This window comes from Peromyscus californicus, unplaced genomic scaffold (assembly GCF_007827085.1).
Source record: "Peromyscus californicus insignis strain IS unplaced genomic scaffold, ASM782708v3 Scaffold_5__1_contigs__length_169319896, whole genome shotgun sequence".
In the NCBI taxonomy this organism is placed as follows: Eukaryota; Metazoa; Chordata; class Mammalia; order Rodentia; family Cricetidae; genus Peromyscus; species Peromyscus californicus.
This window is the reverse complement of record NW_026294573.1, coordinates 37,018,470-37,028,303: the sequence shown is the minus strand read 5'-3', so window position 1 is coordinate 37,028,303 and position 9,834 is coordinate 37,018,470.

Below are 9,834 nucleotides of genomic sequence, written 5' to 3'. Positions count from 1 at the left end.
CAGTCCCAAGGGATCCAAAGCCTTCTTCTGACTCCTCTGATTTTTTAAAATAATTTATTTATTTTTATTTTATGTGCATTGGTGTTTTGCCTGCATGTATGTCTGTCTGAGAGTCCCCTGGAACTGGAGTTACAGACAGTTGTGAGCTGCCATGTGGTTGCTGGGAATTGAACCCTGGTCCTCTGGAAGAGCAGTCAGTGCTCTTAACCGCTGATCCATCTCTCCAGCCCCCTCTTCTGACTTTTGAGAACACCAGGCATGCATGTGATGCACATACATACAAGCAGGCTAAGTTAGGCTCTGTTTTAAAATAAGGGGAGGAGGGGAAGTGAAAATGGGCAGTTTATTGCAAGCTATTATAGCTCAATGGGGCTCTTCTTTTAAAAAATATGTAATTCATTCTTTGGATTTTTTTGAGACAGGATCTAACTGTGTAGCTCTGGCTGGTCTGGAACTTACTGTGTAGATCAGGCTGACTTCTAATTCACAGAGACACACCCTGCCTCCGCCTTCTTCAGTACTGGGATTAAAGGCATGTGCCAACATACTCAGCTTTTTGTTTTGTTTTGTTTTGTTTTTCAAGATAGGGTTTCTCTGTGTAGTCCTGGCTGTCTTGGAACTCACTTTGGAGACCAGGCTGGCCTCGAACTCACAGAGATCTGTTTGCCTCTGCCTCCTGAGTGCTGGGATTAAAGGCGTGTGCCACTACCGCCTGGCTAAAAAATGATTTTTCACAAAAAGTATGAGTTTGACTGTTTTGCCTGCATGTATGTATGTGCACCATGGAAGTGTAAGTGCCCAAGGAGGCCAGAAAAAGGAGTCAGACTCCCTGGAACAGGAGTTATGGATGGTTGTGAGCTGCCATGTGAATGCTGAGACTCAAATCTGAGTCCTCTGCGAGAGCAGCAAGTGCTCTTAACTGCTGAGCCATCTCGCCAGCCCCTGTCTTTACTTTTGAATTATGTGTATGTATGTAAGTAGGTGCAGGTGTGTGGGAGTATCTTGGAGGCAGAAGGAATCAGATCTTTTGGAGTGGAATTATGAATGGTTGTGAGCTACCTAATGTGAGATCCAAACTTGAGTCCTCTGAAAGCGCAGTATGTGTTCTTACCCACTGAGTCACCTCTCCACCCTCATCTCGCTGTTGACACAGAGAGAACAGGCCAGAGATGGCTTGTGGGGCGGGGGGGTGGGGGGGGGTGGGGGGGGGTGGGGTGTGTGGGGGGGTGGGGGGTGGTGGGTAGGGGTAGGGGTGCTTGCACACAGGGCAGATGACCGAGCTGGATCCCGGGATCCCACAAGGTGGCAGAAGAGAATTGATTTGTGAGAGTTGTCTTCTGACTTCTGCATTCCCACACATACACACAAGTTAAATAAATAAATATTTAAAAAAAAAAAAAAAAAAAAAACGGGAGCTGGGTATGGTGGCGCACACCTTTAATCCCAGCACTTGGGAGGTAAGCGAATCTCTGAGTTCAAGCGCTTTCTAGGACCACCAGGGATACACAGAGAAACCCTGCCTCAAAAAAAAAAAAAAAAAAAAAAGCCGGGCGGTGGTGGCGCATGCCTTTAATCCAAGTGAGCCCCAGGAAAGGCACAAAGCTACACAGAGAAACCCTGTCTCAAAAAACAAAAAACAACAACAAAAAAAGAAAAGTAAAGAGTCTCATCTCTCTTTTAGGTAATCTAGTAATAGTTATTAACATGTTAAATGTGTATCTCTTCTTATCCAGCAATTGTTAAGAATTTAATCTGCAGGAACAATGGAAGAGTGAAAGGAATTTACTGTGCTTGCTTGTAGTTCTGGGTGTTGAACGAAGGGCCTCGGGGGCCTTCTTAGGCAAGCACTAACATGCCTCTTTTTTTTTTCTTCTGAGACAGGGTTTCTTTGTGTAACAGCTTTAGCTGTCCTGGGACTTGATCTGTAGACCAGGCAGCCTCAAACTCACAGATATCTGCCTGCCTCTGCCTCTTAAGTGTTGGGATTAAAGGCATGTACCATCACACCTGGTTTACTAGCTCACCTTTTATTTATTTTTCTTTTCCCTTCTATTTTGAGACAGTTTCCCTAAGTTGCTTCAGCTGGCTTTGACTTTGTAATGTTCCTGCCTCAGCCTTCCTGATAGTTAGGATCGCAGGCCTTTACCAGGCCCAGCTACTGCATTGTTTAGAAGAGAGGAAAGTACCTAAGTGTTCCTACAAAGGGAACTGGCAAATAAGTTATTATGCATCTATAGTATAAAAGCTGTTCAGTCACAAAAAGATAGCTCTGTAAGTGTTGTTAGGGAGTACTGTCCACGATATGTTAAGGGGGAAAAAGCACACATTCAGTTATGATTACCAAAGGTGGATTGGGTATTAGTTATATTCAGTTTATTCAGCCCTAAGGGGCAAAGTCCACGAGTTTCAAAAGGCCAGCACAGTAGTTCCTGCCCCTGGATCGAGGTTGTGCAAGCTGAAAGAGGAGGCTGGCCCTAGCTTGGGTGGGTGTGGGGATTTCTTCTTCAGCTCTGTCTCAATCAGAGCAGAGCCCAGCAGCCTGCATTTCCTTATCTAGAATGTGGGGCAAAGTTAAAGCCCCAGTCATATTAATAAAGTTTTTTCCTACCTCATTATGGTGAGAAGGTGACTCCTCTGAGCTCTACTGGAGCTGGGCTTTGAGGCTCTTGAGTCTTTCTTTTTCTTTCTTTTTTCTTTAAGGAAATCTAGCAGATAAGCTAGTCCTTCAGTTAAAGGCCAATGACAACCAAGTTGCTTAGCTTTGTTATGTTCTTGTCTAATTGTAGAAGAGATATTTGAGTTCATTTCATGAAATTTCAGATACCCAAGAACTAAGGCAGAGAGCATTTGATAAACATAATTAAATTTCACATAAGCCTGGGCTTACAGTGAGATCTTAAGAACCCAAATAGCTTCTTCATTAGTCTTAATCCTTTCGGGACCTGAGTATTGGACAGGTATTATTACTTGAATGGCCAATTAGTAGCTAATTAGAACTCTGGAACTCCCTGGTCAGGTGCTGCCTAGAAACCCTCTTGAGAATGAAATAGTAAAACCAGGCGGTGGGGGTGGCTTATGGTGGCCCAACCAGAGACCCAGCCCTAGTCAGGCTCAGGCAGAACAAGCATGAATTTGGCTGCAGCCTAGGCTATGCAGTAAGCCTTCATCTAAAGGAAGGAAGGAAAGGAGGAAAGGGAAATCTAGTCTGTAACTCCCATTTATCAAAACATTCTTCATTGAAAATCCCCACACTGGGGCCTGGGGATGTCAGTAGTAATAGTGTATGCTCTTCTAAGAAATACAGATGAATGGAGTGAGGACAGGATGCCATCAGCCTTAAAATTAGATTACCAAATATATAGTTAGCTATCTGCTGTGATTTAGATATGGTTTACTTCCTGGAACCTAAAGTTGTATATTAATAAGTCAATCTGACTTTTTTTGTTTTTGTTTTTTGTTTTTGTTTGTTTGTTTTTTCGAGACAGGGTTTCTCTGTGTAGTTTTGGTGCCTGTCCTGGAGCTCGCTCTGTAGACCAGGCTGGCCTCGAACTCACAGAGATCCACCCGGCTCTGCCTCCCGATTGCTGGGACTAAAGGTGTGTGCTACTGCCGCCTGGCCTGACTTTTTTTGTTTAGAGGTTAAGTGTTTAGAAATGATTAGGTTTACATAAGTTCATGAGGGTGGAGTACTGGTTATTGAATCTTGGTGGCTTTATAAGAGGAACAATAGCAAGACAGCATGCCAAGTTTATGCCACCACAGAACTGCCAGGAAAAAGGCCGTCTTTAGCGAAGTGATACAACTAAGAGAGACTCTCACAGGTGTGTGTACCAAAACTGTAAGCTAAATGTACCTATTTTCTTTACGAATTTAACCTGGTTCTCAGTATTTCATTATAGCAATAAAAAGCTGTCTAATATATTCCATGAGAGCAATTTCTTTCTTTCCCCCTTTTTTTTTTGAGATAGGGTTTCACTGTGTAGCTCTGGCTAGCCTAGAACTCCATGTAGACTAGGCCAACCTTTAACTCATAGAGATCCACCTACTTCTGCTAACTGAGTGCTGGGATTAAAGGTGTTTGCCACCATGCCCAGCTACAATCTCCTTCCACCTGAAGAGTCTGTGTATTCCACATTCACTGAGTACCAATTGCTTATAGGCCATGTGTTGGACATTGAGATGCAGAGGTAAAGTTGTTGCCTTATTTTTTTAATAATTTATTTATTTGTACTTTATGTACATTGGCATTTTGCCTGCATGTCTGTCTGTCTGATCCCCTGGATCAGGATCCCCTGGAACAGGAGTTACAGACAATTGTGAGCTGCCATGTAGGTGCTGGGAGTCCTCTGGAAGAGCAGCCAGTGCTCTTAAGAGCTGAGCCATCTCTCCAGCCCCCTGTTGCTCTATCTTAAGTAATGAACAGTTCAATACAAGGAATGGCTCCCTACGAGTTTTCTATTTTTTGTTTAAAATTTTTATTATTACATTTATTTATTTGTGTGTGTTTCCGAATGGGGGGCATGGTGCATGTCAGGCTTGGCTGCAAGTGTCTCTCTAGCCTTCAACCAGTTTCTTTTCAGTGACGTGAGGTACTTACAACCATGCTGACCTTGGCTTACTCAGATAGTAGTCTATTGGAGAAAGAGAAAAGGAAATAATTAACAGTTATAAAAAGATGTGATAAGTGCTCTACCTATGATAGAAATATACACCGGAACAATAAACATAGAAAAGGCACTCCCCCAAAAAAATGACCGGGAAAGAAGGAGCTGTCAGGAAAACTATTCCGAAATTGGTAACTCTGTTTTGAGAGATAAACAAGAGTTAACCGGTCAGTGAACAGGATGTGGGGCAGCATAGTGGTTTGCAGCATCATGATACACTCAGAGTATAGGAAATACACCTTATAGGGAGAGCAGCACAAGGTATGCCTGACGAGCAGAGCAAGGGGTCAGAAGGTAAAGGGCCTTGTGGATCAGGCTAAGGAAAGAGGCTGAACTTGATGCCAGAGGCGGCAGCAGGGATTTGAAAATCATGGCATGTGTTTAGTTGGGGCAATAGCATGTTTAATATAAATCCAGCTTCAATGATATGCAGTGTTTTGTGTGTGTGTGTTGTTGTTACTTCACAACTAGAAAAGGCCAACATCTCCTGGCTCATGAACTATGATGAGTCTTGGCTGGCCTAGAACTCTATTTCAGCCGGGCTGGCCTGGAACTCACAGAGATCGGCCTGCCTCTGCTTCCTGAGTGCTGGGATTAAAGATGTGAGCCTCAATACCTGGCTGATGACCAGGTTTAGGGGCAGATGACCAGACCTCTCCTGTCTTCTTCTGTCAGTGGTCCCAGCTATTCACCCATATAAGCTGACTCTGCTCTGAGCCCTTTTTGGTGTTAAAGGTCTCAGATTAGTGTCCATTCGTCAGCCTTGTCAATCCTTATGGGAAAGTGGAAGGAGGGATGTAAAGAAGCCTCTACAGGGTTGGGGATTTAGCTCAGTGGTAGAGAGCTTGCCTAGCAAGCACAAGGCCCTGGGTTCAGTCCTCAGCTCTGGAAAATTAAAAAAAAAAAAAAAAAAAAAAAGCCGGGCGGTGGTGGCACGTGCCTGTAATCCCAGCACTCGGGAGGCAGAGGCAGGTGGATGTCTGTGAGTTCGAGGCCAGCCTGGTCTACAGAGCTAGTCCAGGATAGGCTCCAAAGCTACAGAGAAACCCTGTCTTGAACGTCCCCCCCAAAAAAAAAGCCTCTAGAACTACCAACTGTAGTCTGCCAAGGGAGCATGACTAAGTGCATTAAGGGAGGTGAGATCACTGCTTTGGTTAGAGGTGTGGTGAGGCTAAAAATGAATCATTGAGGCTTTCCTGCTCAGAGGTAAAGCACTCCTTTCCCAACCACAGGCTTTCTCAGTCTTCCGTGACTTCTTCACTCCCCAGGCACATCTGTCAAATGGCAAAGCAGCTATGACTCTTTGTCTTGTTTGTTTGTTTGAGACAGGTTTCTCTGTGTATTCTTGGCTGTTCTGGAACTCACTCTGTAGACGAGGCTGGCCTTGAACTCATAGATCTGCCTGCCTCTGCCTCCCAAGTGCTGGGATTGCAGGCGTGTGCTACCACATCTGGCTGTGGTTTTCTCACAAGTCAAAGAGACACATCTAGTCCCGACATCATCACTCTCTTAATTGCAACGTTTTGGCAAGAAGGGCCCCCTTTTCCAGAAAGTTTTGTCTGGGACAGAGGGCTAGAAATACAGGTGCATGAAAGGACATCTTCCCCCTGCTTCTTGGTGACAAAACTAACCCTGCCAATGAGGTCAAATGAGCTGGAGATAGAAGAGGCTGGGAGCCACCAGCCACGTATTTCACTCTCTCCAGTTCAGTGGTTCTCAGCCTAGGATGACTTTGTCACCTAGAGGACAGTTGGCTGTGAATTGGGGATGTGTGCAAGGTGCAAGGGAAGAGCAGGTATGCTGTTAGAATTTAGAGGGCTGAGGCCAAGGTGTTACTAAATATCTTGTTATACACAGGACAGGCCCCAACCCCATAATAAAGAATTATTTAGACACTTTAAGTGTCTACAGTGTCCAAGATTGAGAAATAACAAAAAATTTTTACTTGTAAAAATGTGGTTTTGATTTAATCCCAGCACTTGGGAGGCAGAGCCAGGCAGATCTCTGTGAGTTCAAGGCCAGCCTGGTCTACAGGGCAAGATCCAGGACGGGCACCAAAAACTACACAGAGAAACCCTGTCTCGAAAAAACAACAACAACAACAACAACAAAATGTGGTTTTTAAACCAGAGAATTAACTAGTTCTGGTACACAGATGAAATTTAATATCAACTTTTTTTTTTTTTTTTAAATTAGATTCAGGGTTGGAGATTTAGCCTAGCAAGAACAAGGTCCTGGGCTTGGTCCTCAGCTACAAAAAGGAGATCTCATGGTAGTCTTGGCTAATCTGGAGTTTACTATGTAAACCAAATTGGTTTCAAACTTGAAGTAATCATCCTGCCTCTGTTTTTGCCTCTGCTCTCTGAGTGCTAGGATTACAGGAATGTGCCGCCATGTCCAGCTTTAACATAAACGTATTCTGAATCACCATAATGACCTCATGACACAGCCATCTTGTGGTTTGGTTTCCATGATTTTCTTTTGTATTTGTTGTTATAATTCAATAAGGCATTTAACTTTAATAGTCTATAAGCTTAATTTTAATATCTTATATATGTCCGGGGTAGGTTGTCATTAGGTTAGCAAGACCTAATATTAAAAATGATTGCTGCCTTGTCTTCTGCTTTACACTGATTTGTTGAACATTAATGGAACTGCCTTGCCTGTTACACGTAGTTAGTTATGAAGAAGAACAATGGCTTTTCATGAGTCAGATAACTGTCTCTCATAACAAATTAGGCCCAAGGCAACTACTGACAAAGAATACTATGGTCAAAGATTCTATGCTCCTTTATAGAGACAAAAAAAAAAAAATGGTAGAATTGAGTCACCATCCAAGTGTAGGCAAGATAGGCATACAGAACTCCATGGAGCCCTACTCTAGAAATCAGGACCATCTCTAGACAGAGCATTGCTTCCAGGAAGCTTAACTTACATGTTTCCACTTGCATTTCTACCCTGACTTTTGTGGTTTTGTTTTTTATTTTTTATTTTATTTATTTTGTTTTGTTGAGACAGGGTTTCTCTGTGTAACAGCCCTGGCTGTCCCAGAACTCACTTTGTAGATCAGGCTGGCCTTACCTCACAGAGATCCACCTGCCTCTGCCTCCCAAGTGCTAGGATTGAAGGTGTGCACCACCATGTCTGCCATGTAGGGTTTTTTTTCTTTTCTTTTTTTTTCTTTTTTTAATAGAGGCCATATTTAGGGGCTGAAGAGACGGCTTGGTGGTTAAGGGCACTCGTTCTCCCAGAGGACCTGAGTTCAGTTCCAGCACCCACAAAATGGTTCACAACTGTCTATAACTCCAGTTCCTATAGATTCAAAACCCTCTTCTGGTCTCCTTGGGCACCAAACACGCATGTAGTACATATACATACATGTAAGCAATACTCTCATACACAGTTAAATAAAACTAAATAAATCTTTTGAAAAGTTAAAAAAAAAAAAAAAAAAGCTGGCAGGCCGTGGTGTTGTACACATTTAGTCCCAACACTGGGAAAGCAGAGCCAGAGGGATCTCTGAGCTTGAGGATAGCCTGGTCTACAGACATCCAGGGCTACGCACAGAAACCCTATTTCAAAAAACAAAAAACAAAAACCAAACCAAACAAAAACCAACTGCAAAAAAGCCATATTTACTTAAATTGGGCTAAGAAAAAACCTTTTTAGTCGTTATTACTTTTAATTATGTGTATCTGTGTGTATGTGCCTGTGGAGATCAGAGGCCTTGTATGCCCTGGAGCTGGAGTTACAGGCAGTTGTGAGCCATCCAACATAGGTGGTGGGAATAGAACTCAGGTCCTCTGCAAGAACAGTAAGTGATCTTAACTTCTGAGTCAATTTGCCAGTCTCCACATTGATTCTTTCTGTTCATGAACATGGTACACCTTCATTTATCTAGATGTTCTTTAATTTAGGATTTTATCTTAGCTTTTTTTTTTTAATACTTATTTTGAGACAGGGCCTCACTCGTGTGTAACTGCCTGTCTGCTGTGGCATGCAAGTAGAGATCAGAAGGCAACTTAAGGGAGTGGGTTCTCTCCTTCCACCTGGTAGATTCTGGGAATTAGACTGAGGTTGGCAGCACGTGCATTTACCACTGAGCTTTCTTGCTGATCCAGATGGTAATTTTCTTCCTTTCTTTTTAAAAAAATATTTTTTCAAAATTTTATTTTATGTGTATGAGTGTTTTCCTTGCACATATATAGACATATATACACATACATGCCTAGTGCCCATGGAGGCCAGAGACTGTCAAGTCCCCTGGAACTGGAGTGTGGGCTGTGGATCTAGCTTCTTCTGTAGCTTCTGCCTAGCTCACGGAAGATCCGAGTTCCAATCCGAAGCATCAAAATATAGAACTAGAAAAAGTGTGAAGCCTATTATGATAACTCACCAGTGATCTCAGCACTTTGGAGGCTGGAGTCAGGGGAACTGCCCAGAGTTCAAGTCAGTCTTGGCTATATAGTGAGACTCAGTTTCAAAAGCAATGGCTAGGCAAAATGGTTCAGCAGGTAAAGGAACCTGAGGCCCAGCCTGACGACCTGAGTTCCATCCTTCAGAAGCACAAAATGGAAGGAGAAAACTGACCCTAAAAGCTCTCCTCTGGCCCACCTTGCTCTCAGAAGAAAGAAATGAGTAATGACAACCATTCATCTTCAGGATGAGAAGGAAAAAACAAAGTAACAAGGGTCAGGAGAGATGTTTCAATGGGGAAAAGTGCTTGCTGTACGAACATGAGACTTGCGTTTGGATTCCAGCACCATGGGGTGTAGAAGGGCCGTTGTAGCTGCCTAGACCTGTCTATAAACCCCGAGTGCCAAGTGGGCAGAGACTAGAGCATTTCCATCAGCTTTGCTTCAGGTTCTGTGCTTTCTTATAAAGATATAACACCCAACCTCTTCCCCTGGCTCTGCTCAAGTGTACAGGTACATGTACCTGCACACACACAAACACACCCACACACACACACACCAAAAAGCAACTCAACAAAAAATTCTGTTGTCAAGAGAATTGAAATATGTCAAATTTTTTTTTTTTTTTTTGGTTTTTCGAGACAGGGTTTCTCTGTGTAGCTTTGCGCCTTTCCTGGAACTCGCTTTGGAGACCAGGCTGGCCTCGAACTCACAGAGATCCGCCTGGCTCTGCCTCCCGAGTGCTGGGATTAAAG